The sequence below is a fragment of the Rutidosis leptorrhynchoides genome, chromosome 8 (assembly GCF_046630445.1).
Source record: "Rutidosis leptorrhynchoides isolate AG116_Rl617_1_P2 chromosome 8, CSIRO_AGI_Rlap_v1, whole genome shotgun sequence".
Taxonomy (NCBI): Eukaryota; Viridiplantae; Streptophyta; class Magnoliopsida; order Asterales; family Asteraceae; genus Rutidosis; species Rutidosis leptorrhynchoides.
In genome coordinates this window covers 199,642,293-199,661,035 of record NC_092340.1, presented here as the reverse complement: position 1 = coordinate 199,661,035, position 18,743 = coordinate 199,642,293, and positions in this window count along the sequence as shown.

The window sequence follows — 18,743 nt, the reverse complement described above, 5'->3', positions numbered from 1 at the left end:
AAGAGCCCTTATTCGAGGCAGCTGGTGAAGGTACTTTGGTATTTGTACCAGTTGATACTAATCAGTCAGCTAGTACTGAAGACACTGCAAGGAGTGCGGTGATTGAAGACCTGACCAGGAGTGGGATGCTGGGTGAAACAAGAGCTGAAGACCCATCAAAAGAGGATGATCTAGGAGTTAAAGCTAATAACGATTCTGCTATTGCTGCTAATTATACTGTTTGGGGTAGTGGCAGCTCAATGTTTGTTCAATCACCACTGCCAGCAGAATCACTTGCTTATTTTGATAGGACACTGGGTGATCTTCACTTTTATGAACCAGTGGGTCCTTTTGGCACAGTAGAATCACCTTTTGTATATCCTCCATCTTTCCCCAAGCCAAATGATAAACATACCAATTGGGAAGATGATTCAGCTGCACAAGGAAAGCCTGACATAAGAAAGATGAATCTAAATGAAAGAGAGGCTTATAGGCTTTAGATCACTGTTCCTGAGCTGCTAGAACAAAGAGCAGCAGGATTACCAGAAAGAATACGCTAGATCAGACTGTTGTATCATCCACTTGACCAGTAATTCTACATTGATGCCATGGAGTTCAACATTAATATTAGTATGTACTTATACAACAGTGGTCAAAGACTCCACAATGATTAGGAGAAAGCCCTCTTCTATGAGGTTGTGCAGCTGGATATGGACTTAGAGCAATATTGCAATGCCTTGACAACTGATGAAGGCAGGTAATTGATTGCAATAGCAAAATCACTGAATATCACAGTAAATGAATACATTACAAGTATTCAACTTGAACAGCAAAGAAGGAATGATGCTGAGTATGCTGAAAGGCTGAGGCTTAGGGAAGAAGAAGCTAAACTGGCCGCTGACAGAAAACAAGAGGCTGCATCTCTCAAGTTAGCAAAAGCCATAGTCAAAGCTCAGGACAAGGCCTTGGATAAACTGGAATCTGCTGAGAAGGTACCTACTGAAGCTCATAGAAACTGAAAGAACAAAAAATCTATCTGATCATTTCTTCAGGAGCAAGTATGTTGATGTGATGACCAGAAGATCTAATCCTGGTAAGATCATCAAAGTTCATAAAGGTACAAGAAGGTCCTTCAGTGTCAGCAGGGACAATGATTTCTATGAGAGGATAGATTACACTATAACGACCCCAAAACCGTTTACTAGAAAACACGATCCCTATTTTTTTTATTAAACAAACATAATCGTTTGGCCAGACCAGACGCGCGGTGCGCATTTGGATCCGTGGCGCGCACTAAAGCGCAGATCAAAGTCAGAACTTGTACTCAGCACTAAATACCTGTGTTTGACCAATTGCGCGATGTGCAACAAAAAGCGCGACGCGCTTTATAACTGGAAAATGTATTCAGCCCATTTTAAATACATGACAAACCCTTTTTATCCAAACCGAGTTCCATTAACCCCAAACCAATTCCATCAGTTTTGAAACATTAAATAATCCAGATTTTAATTGACAAAAGTACATTACGACCTTTGGGACTCTAACGACCCATAATTATATGGAAGCGACAATTTCGACCCGTTTCGTTTAAACACAACAAAAGACCTAGCATAGCGATTGGGGACACACTACCCAATCCTAAATCAATCTGAAAGCACGTCTTCTAAAGCAACCTACATAAGTCCGCTAGTTCCCACGCTTACCCAAGCCGCCACTTTGCGAACCTATAAAAATAATATCAACGAGAGGGTAAGCTAATGCTTAGTGAATGCAACGGTATTATATACATAAATATGCATAAAATGAACACAGATTACTAACAAAAGTAATAAACACATACAGCATTCCAAGTATAACTAAGCAAACCTATACATAACGTACCACCAAGCCAAAACCCGCAAGATTAGCTACAACACAACAATATATATACATAGATATATGCGTATTGATGTGTGCGAGGTGTAGTACGAAATAGTAATCTATTTAATATGAAATATGGCATAATATGATACAAGTTTTATTTATTTATATAGATGGGATATACCTAAACCTTGCTACAACACTTATAGGCAGTGTACCTAATCGTAGAGTAGTGTAGTTTTTAGTAAGTCCGGTTCATTCCACAAGGAGCTAGCGATTACGTACTATATTTTTAACAACTATATTTGTATATATATATATATATATATATATATATATATATATATATATATATATATATATATATATATATATATATATATATATATATATATATAAGTAGTAATATTATTATAAAAGGGGGGGTTTTTACCATTTAATGATCGGTTTTTCGATTTTATATTTTAAGCGTAAAGATAAATGACGATAATATAAATGACAGAATTTAATTTGCGATAAAGTAAATTGCAGTAATTAAAATGACAGTAAATAAAGGTACGATGAAATATGAAATAAAAGTATTATGCTTATTTAAACTTCCGTAATCATGATGTTTGACGTTTTGATTTTAATTTATTTATCTGGGTTAATTGTCCTTTATCCTGGATTTATTTGATACCTATCGGGTTTTTGTCCATAATAGTCCATCGGTCATAATTATAAAATGCTCGTCAAATTAACCTTATTCCCGAAGTCAAATATTCCAACTAATTAGGGATTCGAACTGTAACAAGGTTTTAATACTTTGTTTAATGATTACACCAGGTTATCGACTGCGTATAATCCAAGGTTTTAATACTTTATTAACAATTACACCAATTACCCTTGTATGTAATCCACCCCTATTTTAATAAGATATGAACATTAATTTACCCACTTGATCAGTTTGAATAATCAATTACCCAACCCGAATAATTAATTAAATGATCGTAAAAGATGTCGTATAAACTTCACTAAATAGGACATGCGTAATCATTTAATAATTATTAGATTAACTAATTTGAAGATAGGTTCGACAGATTCCAATGAGTTGTCATTCGTTTAGACAATACCCCCCATCTATTAATAGTTCATAGTCCAATGTCCACAAGTGTCGGTCTTTTGTCCAAACCCGAATTATGGTACAAAATCCAATAACCCCGTCTTTAATATTTAGTCCAACATCGCAATTACTTCGGCTCAAATAAGCATAATAATAACTTAGTTACGAGACATTAATTTAAAAAGGAAGAACATAGCTTACAGTGATTATTTATCGCGTAGCGTTATCTGGACAGAGTTTCGACTTAAAATCCGTAAAACATTTCTTACAATATCCCAACTAAACCATAACTTTATTATTAAAATTAACTTATATTAAAATTATAATATAAATATATTTATATTTACAGAAGAAGGAATGAAAAGAGTGTGTAAAATTCGGCTGAAAACATTGCAATTTATAGGACCTGGCCAGGATTCTGGGCTCATGCGATCGCATTTGATTTGTGCTTCCAGGCCATGCGATCGCATGGCCAGCTGGGACAGATATTTTTGCTTCTCAAAACGTGGGCTGCTCGATTTTAATAATATATAATATAATATATATAATTTTATATAATTATATATATATTATATTATATTCTTGTGCATAGTTGACTCGTAATTTTAGCTCCGATGTCTCGCTCGTTTACGCCCGGTTTATGTCTCGGTTCCGGATTTTCGAACTTCTTTTTGTGTGCTTAGATATCTTGTACTTTGCGTTCCGCGACTTGTACTCTTATAATTTTTAGACGTTTCTCATCAATAAATTGAATCACTTGGATTGTATCTTGTACATTTGAGCTTTTTGGTAATTTGCGTCTTCAAATCTTCATTTACGTCTTCAGTCTTCGCACTTATTTATTTAAACGAATATTACTTGGAATTAGAACAATTGCAACTAAAAACTTTACATATTGGGATGATATTGCGACTAAATATATGTTCATTTGGAGCACTATCACGTATACCCAAAATCCCAAGGTTAACCCCTTAACCGCAAAATCATGAAGGCCGGCCGAAACTACACGCGCCCAGTGAATCCGAATCCACACGTGATTCACCACCTTCACCTCAACAACAATAGGGTTGGCCAAAACTACACACGCCCCAGTGAATTCGAAACCACACGATTCACTACCCTAATTCAACAACAATGGGAATGTCCGAAACCATACACGACATCGTGAATCCGAAACCACACGCGATTCATTAGTGAAGCCGAAACTACACGCGAATCACTACCCAACTCATCTCATCAACAACAATGGGGTTGACATACTTGTCAATGTGAATTCGCATCGCCCGAGATTCACTACCCCACGGGTGGTAACCCAAACGTACAAACGTGCCACAAGGACCCAAAACTCATAGAGTCCATCATCTCATACACATGTAAAGTGAACCCGAATGCCAATGATCACTCTACCCCACCCGCACCCATCTTATGCATACATACGCATATAATACAATTACACTCATCTTAGTGCCTTGATGAATGCAACCGAAATAATTCACAAAACGTCAATGGAAAGTACCACTACCACCAAAACTTAGCTAGGAATGAGGTGAACAACTTTAACTCTCGAACTTTGGTGAGAACTGAGCTTCTTCCTCCTAGATCGGAGCTTTCTCATATTAAAATCACCCTCTTTCTCTAGAATATGTTGGGAGTATTTTGTGTGGGTGAAATGAGGTCTAAGACTGAGTTTGGATCAGTTTTAGTGGCTCAAAACCGACCCCCACATGAAAAGACCCAAATTCCCTTCTTAAAATATTAAAATTATGAATCCTGTCTGCCAGCTGGTTTTGCGCAGCGCGCGGCCATGTGCGCGGCGCACACTATAACATAAAACGAAGGCAGCACAATTTTTAGAAATTCAGGGTCTGAGGTTGACTGATTCTGATTCTAATGTAAATTCTGAAAATGCATAAGTATAGGTAGACTTTTCTTGACACTTTCTGAGAACACTTCCTGGTGATGCTTTCTGATATATAAAAATTCAGGGTCTTACATACACTAATCTAAGAACATTTGGATTTAGTGAATGGATGGAGATACTGCAGTACTTCATTGATAAAGGAAAAAGTGCTCTCAAAGATACACTAAAACCTGAACTACAAGAACTTTTTGATAAAGCAGTCAAGTATGGGAATGCACCAGTAGTGAAAGTAGAAGATGTTCTGGCTCAGAAGCCTAAAAGAAAGAAATATATTGGTGCTGGCCCACACAAAAGAGATCTCATCATTCTACCTCCTCAATTACCAGTATTTGATCCTGCAGACTTTCCTGTACTTTTCCCTGAAGCCTGGACAGCCTTGAAAGTGAAAGAAGAGGAGCTATCTGATGAAGAAAAAGAGAAGGATAAAGATAAAAATAGATAGTCTTCTTATGCTAAAACTGTATCTTTTGTTATTTCATGATTCATTATACTGCCTTGTAAACTTTGTATATATTTGTTGTAATGAATGTGAAATTCGGTTTATCTTAAAAATCATATCAATTTATAAGATATAGATAACTCAGCAAAAGATCCCAAAAATAAACCAAAAAGGGACACACTAGACTGCCTATTTTCATTTGGTCCTTTATTGCTTGCTTTAGTATTTTAATCTTTATGTCATAGGTTTTGTCATCATCAAATAGGAGGAGATTGTTGAGTCCCCAATGTAATTAAGGATTTAATTATAACAAAACAGCAGATATGTACACTAGAATGTTATGTGCAACCAGAACAGGTTTGTTTATGTATAAACAACAAATATTGCTGTGTCGAGTATTTAGTTTGCTGCGTAGTCTACCAGCACAAAGTAGACAGTATTCTTCAATTAGCACATGATGTGTACCCAGCAATTCAAGAATATCAAGTGACTCAGCATAGAAGAACCAGCATGGCTGGAAAGCAGCTTACTACACGAGACAGCTATGCTCCATTACAAGCATAGTGGTTTCCTGAGTGGTCTACATCAATTGTCCTATTCAATAGAAGTCGAAGACAAAGTTGAACAGAAAAGGACACGCGTCGGCGGCTGACAACTGACCTTACAAGACCACGTGGGAATGCAGAATTTTAACACATGTGTAGACATGTGTTATTCTTTGTCAACGCCTAGGGAACACAACATTCTATTTGTTTAATCAAATAGTGGTGCCAAACAGAATTGAGGTGTTCCTGCAAATAGCTACCAAAGAGGAAAGAAGAGAGCACGCTCTCTGATGCAGTTATCCTCACAAGTACAGACATCCTATGTACCGTCGGACAATAGATCAATTACATGGTTAATAGGACTACTATAAATTGATGTATCCGCTATTGTAACAACTAGTGGTGTGGGTTTATTTATTTATAGTCCAAACTTGTAATAGCTTTAGAATATCCTCGATAGCTATAACTTAGGTATAATCTGTATCAACCAACTATCATTCTGCCAAGGATAGTTGTAATTCTTTGTGATTCAATCAATAAAGAATAAACCGTTGAAAATTACCTTAGACTCTATTTAAATTACTTGCTTGAATACTAAATGAGTTTAACTGCTAAGTTAATTAAAAAGAATTGTATTCACCCCCCCCCCCCCCCCCGCTTATACAATACTCCTGTTGTTAATCAAGGGACCAACAGCCCTGCTATTATGGCGTAGCAAAATTGTATTCCTATAGTTTGTATTGATGGAACTCATTTGAAGGGTTACTACATGGGCAAGATGCTTACCGCGGTAGCCAAAAATACTAACGAGCAAATTCTGCCTGTTGCATTCACATTAGTTGACAGTGAGACGAAAGAAAGTTGAGCTTGGTTTTTGGAACAGTTCCAAACACATGTTAATTATCACAGTAACAGAGAATTGTGTGTCATATCTGATCTTCATCAAGGTATACTTAATGCGATGGCTGATAATGATATGGTTGACATCATCGTTATTGCTTGTGCCATATTTGCAGTTACTTGATGACGAAGTTTAAGAGAAACAACGAGCTAAAGAAGTTGTATTAGAGGGTCGGTTCCTCGATGAAAAGTAATAGATACAAAGGTTCAGTGCGTGTAATTAAAAGAGTGAATGAGGCGACTTTGGATTATTTAGAAGAAGTTGATTTTCATAAGTGGACTTTGTTTAGAGACAACGGTCATGATGTATTTTCACAGTACCAAATAAAAATTTGTGTTTCTAAACGATGAAGAGGAATGGGATGAAATAAGAACAAAAGCGATTACTAGACAAGAACCTATAGGCTTGTGTCTGGTTTAATTATGTGATTAGTTTTACTATATATAACGTTTTTATTTTATTTATGTTTTTATTTATGTAACGATTAATTATTTATTTTCATACCCCAAGAAAATGTAACCGTGTTTATGTTTATTAATACAAGTGTAGTTTAAAAATTGTTATATTATTAATAATAATACTGATAATATTAATAAAGTCATACTGATACGATACAATGTTTATTAATAAACACAAACTAATACAACATTTGAAACTTAAAATCACAACCATAATTTAAAAAACAATTAACACACAACAAACTAGGCGACTAGACGATTTCTATCAGGAATGTGATAGTCACCCGATGTTGATATGCCAAGATGTCAGAATAACTTGGTAATCATCATCCCAAATGGTAACGGTGCATTTAACCTTTCCCTAGCTTCTTGCATCCGATTAACCATGATGTATCCCACATCGAAAGATATACCATTCGTGATCCAATAAATCATAAGAGCTTCAATTAGAAACACCCTGTTAGAGTAATCGTCCACCGCACAAATGGGACAACAGTTATGTTGCTACGGAAGATAGTATATATTTTCAGTTTATTGGCTCTAAGAAAACTAAAAAATATCTTTTTTATTTCTACATAAAGGTTAAAACAGTGATCTTCAACATGTGTTGACAACATCAAGTATAGAAGTGTCTCCAACAACATGTGTCTCAAGAAGATCGCCATGAATTTGAGTGGTAGAATTGTAAAATTGCGATCCTCCAGTTGGGAGTCCCAAAGCATTGTTGAATGTATCCATATCCAAGCAATATGGTATACCTTTTAACATGAACCTACCATTTTTGTCTTCTTCAAAAAAAGAAAATTTTTGATAGAACTCATGTACAAAATCAGGGTAAACAGTGAAAATGTCAGTTATCATACACAACACTTATAATCCTTCAAACTGCTCGTAAGTGAGTTCATGATCTTCTCTAGGCTCAGTTCCTCTTAATATACAAACCCGATTGAGGATTGTCCTGTGAGATATTGGAATTTGACAACGATGATCCATAGTGAGAAAAACGAAATGTGAAAAGCTATAGTTTGAGATAATACTGGAATTTGACAACAACAATCAATAATATTGTCTGTATAAATAGAACTCAAAAAGATTAAAAATACCATGCAAACCGGTCTTTCATATTTCGGATTGTCAGAAAAGGTAGACAAACCAACATTTTAAATGTCGGTTTGGGTGTGTTTAGGGCACGAGGGCCAAAACCCTAAAACCAGTACCTGGTACGACTCAAACCGATATTTCAAAGGCCTATTTGAGTTGAAAAATGACAAACCGGCATTTCGATTGCCGGTTTACCTATGTTTACAAAATATATCTTTGAAAATCTATTTATGTAAACTCCCTTCATATTATTATATTCTGAAAAAGAATTTCACAATTATCCCCGTCAGACCATTTCTAAAACTATTTGTAGTGTTTAGGGGCGTGGGTTGGTATAGGGGGTTGCTTTTTACACTTTTTTGATGACTAGAATGTGTGTGTTTTTTGTGTGGAGTATTGGTGGTGTGGTTTTTTGGTGTGAGTTAGGAGTATTGTGATAATGTGTTAAAATATAATTGGTAAAGTAGTAAAAGAGGATAAAAATAATATTTTAAAATAATAAAAAATTAATGAATAAAACCTACTTCCCGTTTCTTCATGCATTGCAATCCAACGCACACATGCTTTCTTTGATCAAGCAACGCCATACTACACATGAGGGTGACGCTTGTTGCCATATCACCATCCAACGGCGTGATTTACAACTGTTATATACGGTCTAATCGTGAAGTTCTGGTGAGGCTAACGTAAAGTTACGTAGACTAAGAGAATGTACTTTTTGATCAGCTGACTGAGAGGTGGTAAATGTAAGGATATGAGTATATGACCTTTGGGAAAATATCAAAAAAGTTCACCAGTTTTGATTTATTAAATTGTTATAAAAGTCAGAAAAAGTGTCTGCCAATTTTCAATACCTACCTCGTGACCATTTTACATTCACATGGATTTGATGTAGACACCATACCAAACTTCTCACTGTTATTTGCTATAAATAAGCATACTACTAGCAGATGAATGTATCCGAAATATACTAAGTTTTAATATATTACTTCATTTCATTATTCTTAGAGTATGAGAAGATATGATAAATAATAGACTACTAAAGGTAGTTGTAAAACCACGATATTATAACACGTTATCAGCATGAAGTGCTCCGTATAATCAAGGTTTATCTAAGAAAGCACAAGTTACTAATCAAGGTAAGAAATTCTTTAACGATATCTTCTATTATTTATTAGTAAGGTAAATATTATTATCATCATAAGTAAAATTATATTTCTTTAATATAACTTTTATTAACTTCACTAACATTTATATTTATATTATTTAAGTTATATATGGTCGGTTATACCACCTGAATTATATTTCTGTAATCTAACTTTTATTAACTTTAATAACATTTATATTTATGTTATTTAAGTTATATATGGTCGGTTATACCTCCTGAATTATATATATGTAATCTAACTTTTATTAACTTCACTAACATTTATATTTATGTCATTAACTTCACTAACATTTATATTATTTAAGTTATATATGGTCGGTTATACCGCCTGAATTATATTTCTGTAATCTAACTCTTATTAACTTCATCAAAATTTATATTTATGTTATCTAACATTTATGATTACTTATGCAATTAATCATTATTTATTTCATGCATACTAATGTTTATTCTTAAAATTTATTATTTATGCATAATATGTTTATTCTCTTAATCTTCGTATTTATACTAAACGTATTTATACTAAATGTATTTATAGTAATCGTATTTGTACTAATAAAATTCTTTTATTAAAATTATTATTAATACAACGAGTACATAATAGTCGTTAACGTCAACTAACGACGTTACAACGGTTATATATACATAACGGTTGTTAACGTCAATTAACGATGTTACAACGACTATATTTTTTCAAATATAAAATAAACATCTCTGTTTTCACATTTTCACAAATCAATCTTCATTTTCTCAGATTACCACTCTAAAAAATAATTTGTAAAGATGATTCACACAAGGATAATTTTTTCTATTATATTGGTCATACTAACTATCATCATTGTTGTTAATATACCACCGGGTGAACCTATATTCTATCCTGCTCTTGTGGTTTTATCATTTGTAATCATGCCATTATTCTGTTGTTTGCTACTTATGAATTTAAAATGATTCTAATTTCATTTTATTATTTGTCTATGAATAGAAGTTGATTATGATTATGATTTATGTTGTTCATCTTTTTGATAATAGAAAATGTCGAATTTGAAAAGGCTTAAATTTGCTCCTTTAGAATCAAGTGGGAACAACTACTTAACATGGATTATGAATGTATAAAAACATCTCAAATCAATCGGTATTTTAGAAACCCTGAATGAAAATAACAATTGTTCCGAACAAGAGAAAGCAATAGCAAGTATTTTTCTTAGAAAACATATTGACGAGTCCTTAGAATCTACATATTACATGATCGAAAATCCAAATGTATTATGGAAAATACTCAAAGATAGATATGATATTAATTATCAAGAAATAACGGTGATCCATAAAAGAATAAAATTGAAGATGTTAGTAGACGCTCTTATAAGAATCCCGGAGATTCTTATTAATGATCTGGTAATGTGGATCATCAGTCTAGTATTTCTTGAATACATGAACATCTTGTTTATCTCTACAAATAAGTCCCAGAAGAAAAGAAAACGAGAGTGAATCTGTTAAAAAATCTTGATTAAATAAACCCTGAGCTACCTTGAGACTTGAATGATTTGAATTTTCTAAGATGCCTAGCTTGTTACGTATCACTCATAAATAAATGGTTTTAGACCATAATGCAAATGTTTATTAAGTGTTATCTTTTATGTACTTTAGATTGTAACTTGTTTGCAGGTAATATAATTTGATTATCTTGCTGAAATATAACTCATTATTTGCTTATTTTATTTGAAGTTTTAGTATGAATCCTACTGAAATACAACATCAATTAAATAGTAAAGACCTATGTATTGAAGATAGTGGTAACATACACACTATGATCAAATCTAAGAAATATTTCATTGATTTAATTCAAATGAAGGAATTATAAATACTATATTAGGTCTTGCAAACTTGATATAAGGAACGAAAAAGGCAAAAATTCATATTACCAATTGGTACGAATTTTCTGATAAACAATGCTTTGTTTTCTCCAAATCAAAGAGAAATTTGTTAAGTTTCTCTGATATATATCATAATGGATATGATTATCAGTCAATGATAACCGGAAATAGGAAATACCTATGTAGCACAGAAAAGCGCGTATGATGAAAAGCGCAGCGCATGTGACGACCCGGAAATTTCCGACCAAATTTAAACTAAATCCTAATATATATATTCACTTATTAATAAAAACGTATAAAACATATAAATCCAGTTTCCTTGTTCCATCAAACTGTACGTAATTTTGTTTCTGGTCTATAAAACGAATCTTATCACAGAGAATTCCAAAATCTGTTAGCAATTGCGATCAACTTTTGATTTTTATTTATTTTTCTCCTGTCTGTTCTTGTTTTATTTGAGTATTAAGGTCGACACCCACATTTGCTGCATAACATGATCAAATCAAGTGTTAGGTAATTTATTCTATCTTCCACTCCCACTAACAATTATATACAACCTTCATCTGCTACCAATTGGCCAGTTAAACAGATTTTTTTCATAAAAAGCTCGACATCTCTGTTAGTGTTACTTTTTACCCAAATCTCGATTTTGAAACTAATTACAAAATGTAATAATGCAGTTATGATTGAAATTCCTATCTCAAACTATCTGCAAAAGATGAAACTCTAATTTTATCTATCGACTTCTAATTGTCGAGTCAAAGTTCACGTTTCAAAAAGTCAAAGATTGTTCATCAGTGAAATTCGATTTTTCTGTTTTAAATTGAGTTAAATTAATGGTCCCTAATGTTTCTAAGATGGATTTCTAACCTATTTCATGTTATAACCTTACTCTAAAACATACTAAAAATTTGAGTTTGAATTTGAGTTCTTCATCGTGTAGCAGACGGTTTATTTAATTCTTTTAAATTTTATTTTTGTCTGATTAAATAAAATTACTAAAACATATATCTTACGTTTCAAATGCAAAATACATAATATTAGAATGAAGATAGGAGTGATCTTTGATCAACTCGAATTGGAGTTGAAGAAGAACATAACAGATAGATATACAGGTTATAAATATTTTGAGAGGGTTTAAAACAGATAAATGAAGTGGTACAGATGGTTTGGTGTGGTTTCGGGTTACAAAGGGTCATGGGTTCAATCCCGGTCTGGTGTAAATCTTTTTAGAAAAACTTCAAAGGGTATATACACTTTTATTTTAAGTTTATTATTAATATTATTATTATTGTTATTATTATTATTATTATTATTATTATTGTTATTATTAGAAATTGTTATTATAACTAATATTATAGTTATTATTATTATTATTATTACTAATAAAAATATAAGTTATCATCTATTATTATTATCATAACTATAATTACAATTATTATTATTATTATTATTATTATTATTATTATTATTATTATTATTATTATTATTGTTATGACTAATATTATTATCAATATCAAGTATTATTATTATTTAGTATTATTGTTATGATTATTATTATTACTGATTTATATATTATGGTATTATTAATTATTACCAATATTACTATTAATAACAAGATTATTAAAGTTAGTATCATTAATATAGCTTATATTATTATCATTACCAGTATTATTATACAGTAGTATTATTATTAATAATATCATTAGTATTATTATAAGTATTACTAAAAATATAAATTTTACCATTTTAGTATTATGATCATTATTATGATTATGATTAATATTATTATTAAAATAGTACAATTCATTATTATTAATATTAGTATCATTTATAATTATTAAGATTATTAATATTGATGTAAGTATTATTATTAATATTAGTAATTTCGTTAATATAAATATCATTAACAAGTACTGTTATTATTAAAAATTAATATAATTATTACTAAAAGTATCATTACTTCAAATCTATATTTTTATACAAACTATATTAATACTTCTAGTTATATAAAATATACAAGATGAATATATAATAAAATATATAAACAATTAATATAAAAATTATCACTAATAATAATAAAAATATATGTTCGATTATGATTATATGTATTAATGAATATACAAATGATATAGGTTCGTGAATCCGAGGCCAACCCTGCATTGTTCAATATAGTCATATGTATTTTTACTACAAAATACATTTGGTGAGTTTCATTTGCTTTTTTTACCCTTTATATTTTTGGGCTGAGAATACATGCGAAATTTTTTTATAAATGTTTTACGAAATAGACACAAGTAATTGAAACTACATTATATGGGTGAATGATCGAAGTCGAATATGCCCCTTTTGCTTGGTAACCTAAGAATTAGTAAACCGATCTACTAATTGACGCGAATCCTAAAGATAGATCTATTGGGCCTAACGAACCCCATCCAAAGTACCGGATGCTTTAGTACTTCGATGTTGTTTTATCATGTCCGAAGGATTTCCCGGAATGATAGGGGATATTCTTATATGCATCTTGTTAATGTCGGTTACCAGGTGTTCACCATATGAATGATTTTTGTCTCTATGCATGGGACGTATATTTATGAGAGCTGGAAATGAAATTCTTGTGGTCTATTAAAATGATGGAAATGATTATTTATGTTAAACTAATGAACTCACCAACCTTTTGGTTGACACTTTAAAGCATGTTTATTCTCAGGTATGAAAGAAATCTTCCGCTGTGCATTTGCTCATTTTAAAGATATTACTTGGAGTCATTCATGACATATTTCAAAAGACGTTGCATTCGAGTCATTGAGTTCATCAATATTATTATTAAGTCAGTTATAGTTGGATATATTATGAAATGGTATGTATGCCGTCAACTTTCGATGTAATGAAAGTTTGTCTTTTAAAAATCAATGCAATGTTGTAAAATGTATCATATAGAGGTCAAGTACCTTGTGATGTAACCAAATGTATGTAGGTTCCTCGCGATGTAACCAAATGTATGTAAAGTTTGGGGTATAATCACTTGAGGTTTCGTTGTTTTGAGGCTTCATTCATCATCATTCTTGGAGCTTGCTGCTGTCCAAAATATAGGGTGCAAAAGAAAGGGTTCTAAGCTTGGTTTTAAGGTGATTTAAGTGTCTTAAATCCAAACTCATTTAAGGGTAGTGTTGGTGCAACAATTGCTTGGGTTTTACACAAATTGTTCATCTCCTTGTTCTTCAAACTCACCCTCAATTAACTTGAGGAGGTACTACTTCTTCCTTCTTGATAAATGCTTATATATATATATATATATATATATATATATATATATATATATATATATATATATATATATATATATATATATATATATATATATATATATATATATATATATATATATATATATATATATATATGCATTTATCCATGACTTGATATTAACATGGGATTTAACTAAATTGTATAACAAATGTAATTGTTCTCTAAATTCTTCCGCTTGCTTTTACTATCTTAAAATTGGTTTTATGATTGAGTAAACTACATAAACATGTTGCTAGCTAAAATGTTAAATTCTATCAATGGTATCTAGATCCGAGGTCTATAGATATGCTTCTTATATTGTCTTTAAACCCACTATATTTGCATTTCAAGTACATGCATGAAAATGGAATGCAAAAATTGTCGGGTTTGGGTGGGTATGGACTTTTGGCCGAAAATTTGGAGACCCAAAATGGGTTTTGGGTGCTTCCATTTTTTTCATATTTTGTTGTATGTTAAAGTTCACAATCAAGCCTTGACCTTATGTTTGAATGCATGCATGTTTAGTTGATTTGTTATTCATTCAATTGGTTTGTAATAATATTTATTCAATTAGTTTGTAGTAATATTATTTTGGTTATGTAATTTATTTTATATTTGGTATGTAAAATAGATTAGGTTGTATTTCATTTTTTAGACAAAATGTATTAGGATATATTTTGTAAAATGATGAAGATGATGAAGACTTGAAGAACACAAGAAGAAGCATTTGGATGCAAGATTAAGTGGGATATTTAAAATCTCCTACTTTGTGTTATAATCCCTTAACCGGTGGCATTTGTTTTCGGCTAAACAAATGTCTACCAAAATGGCTTGATTGTGAACATATTGTTTTGCATGCTTGGTTGTTTATTGTATGATTGTGGATTGTATGTTTGTATGCTACAAGTTAATCACACAAGTTAACAACAAACAAAACTACAATTTAATTGGTTAAATTAGACGTTTTTAACGACATGCAAAAAGACAATTTAATTGATTAAATTAAAAGTGGCAAAAGGACATTAATAAACGGTTATTAAGAATATGAAAAGGATCACATATATATAAAATGGTTTATATCAAGTAATTGGCTTAATTACAAGACATGAAAATGATTTTTCATAAGTACCATACACTAGATGCATGTTGGTGTATGGCATAAAAGTTTTCTTAAACTAGAAATAATGAAAACTTAAAATCCCTTATTAACAAGGAAAACAAGTTAAATGCCATCCTTTTGTGTGACACTTAAAATATTAGGGAACTCATAATGGGATAAAGGTCACCTAACCGTTATGAGCAAACTAATATGATTAAGGTGAATTTCGTATGCTTGTGGGATAAAGGTCACCTAACCACTTGTATGTTAAATTTACACGTTTACACAAGTAGGACGACTTGATTTAGGAATCATGAACTTAGGGTCACCGAAGCATGAGGAACAAATAGGCGTTGATGGAATAAATATGCCATGCAAAATGATTGCATGATTCCATAACTTAGAAGTTGCAAAAAGATTGCAATTGTCATATAATGACTACTAACTAAATCAAATGATGGGATAAAGGTCACCTAACTGAAATTTGGTTTACCGTTGGATTCTAAAATTTAATAAATGTCAATTGGATTTAAAGGGTATTGATTGTTAAATTAAATTTGATACTTAAACAACTTTGTTAAATTTTGTAGATGGCCGCCAATAACAAAAACAACATTCCAAACTGAAATGTCCCTTTCTTATTGATTAAAAACGTTCCATATTAATTGATTTCGTTGCGAGGTTTTGACCTCTATATGAGACGTTTTTCAAAGACTGCATTCATTTTTAAAACAAACCATAACCTTTATTTCATAAATAAAGGTTTAAAAATCTTTACGTAGATTATCAAATAATGATAATCTAAAATATCCTGTTTATACACGACCATTACATAATGGTTTACAATACAAATATGTTACATCGAAATTAGTTTCTTGTATGCAGTTTTTACACAATATCATACAAACATGGACTCCAAATCTTGTCCTTATTTTAGTATGCAACAGCGGAAGCTCTTAGTATTCACCTAAGAATAAACATGCTTAAAACGTCAACAAAAAAATGTTGGTGAGTTATAGGTTTAAACTATATATATCAAATCATAATAATAGACCACAAGATTTCATATTTCAATACACATCCCATACATAGAGATAAAAATCATTCATATGGTGAACACCTGGTAACCGACATTAACAAGATGCATATATAAGAATATCCCCATCATTCCGGGACACCCTTCGGATATGATATAAATTTCGAAGTACTAAAGCATCCGGTACTTTGGATGGGGTTTGTTAAGCCCAATAGATCTATCTTTAGGATTCGCGTCAATTAGGGTGTCTGTTCCCTAATTCTTAGATTACCAGACTTAATAAAAAGGGGCATATTCGATTTTGATAATTCAACCATAGAATGTAGTTTCACGTACTTGTGTCTATTTTGTAAATCATTTATAAAACCTGCATGTATTCTCATCCCAAAAATATTAGATTTTAAAAGTGGGACTATAACTCACTTTCACAGATTTTTACTTCGTCGGGAAGTAAGACTTGGCCACTGGTTGATTCACGAACCTATAACAATATATACATATATATCAAAGTATGTTCAAAATATATTTACAACACTTTTAATATATTTTGATGTTTTAAGTTTATTAAGTTAGTTGTCCTCGTTAGTAACCTGCAACTAGTTGTCCACAGTTAGATGTACAGAAATAAATCGATAAATATTATCTTGAATCAATCCATGACTCAGTGTATACGTATCTCAGTATTGATCACAACTCAAACTATATATATTTTGGAATCAACCTCAACCCTGTATAGCTAACTCCAACATTCACATATAGAGTGTCTATGGTTGTTCCGAAATATACATAGATGTGTCAACATGATAGGTCGAAACATTGTATACGTGTCTATGGTATCTCAAGATTACATAATATACAATACAAGTTGATTAAGTTATGGTTGGAATAGATTTGTTACCAATTTTCACATAGCTAAAATGAGAAAAATTATCCAATCTTGTTTTACCCATAACTTCTTCATTTTAAATCCGTTTTGAGTGAATCAAATTGCTATGGTTTCATATTGAACTCTATTTTATGAATCTAAACAGAAAAAGTATAGGTTTATTGTCGGAAAAATAAGTTACAAGTCGTTTTTGTAAAGGTAGTCATTTCAGTCGAAAGAACGACGTCTAGATGACCATTTTAGAAAACATACTTCCACTTTGAGTTTAACCATAATTTTTGGATATAGTTTCATGTTCATAATAAAAATCATTTTCTCAGAATAACAACTTTTAAATCAAAGTTTATCATAGTTTTTAATTAACTAACCCAAAACAGCCCGCGGTGTTACTACGACGGCGTAAATCCGGTTTTACGGTGTTTTTCGTGTTTCCGGGTTTTAAATCATTAAGTTAGCATATCATATAGATATAGAACATGTTTTTAGTTGATTTTAAAAGTCAAGTTAGAAGGATTAACTTTTGTTTGCGAACAAGTTTAGAATTAACTAAACTATGTTCTAGTGATTACAAGTTTAAACCTTCGAATAAGATAGCTTTATATGTATGAATCGAATGATGTTATGAACATCATTACTACCTTAATTTCCTTGGATAAACCTACTGGAAAAGAGAAAAATGGATCTAGCATCAATGGATCCTTGGATGGCTCGAAGTTCTTGAAGCAGAATCATGACACGAAAACAAGTTCAAGTAAGATCATCACTTGAAATAAGATTGTTATAGTTATAGAAATTGAACCAAAGTTTGAATATGATTATTACCTTATATTAGAATAATAACCTACTGTAAGAAATAAAGATTTCTTGAGGTTGGATGATCACCTTACAAGATTGGAAGTGAGCTAGCAAACTTGAAAGTATTCTTGATTTTATGAAACTAGAACTTTTGGAATTTATGAAGAACACTTAGAACTTGAAGATAGAACTTGAGAGAGATCAATTAGATGAAGAAAATTGAAGAATTAAAGTGTTTGTAGGTGTTTTTGGTCGTTGGTGTATGGATTAGATATAAAGGATATGTAATTTTGT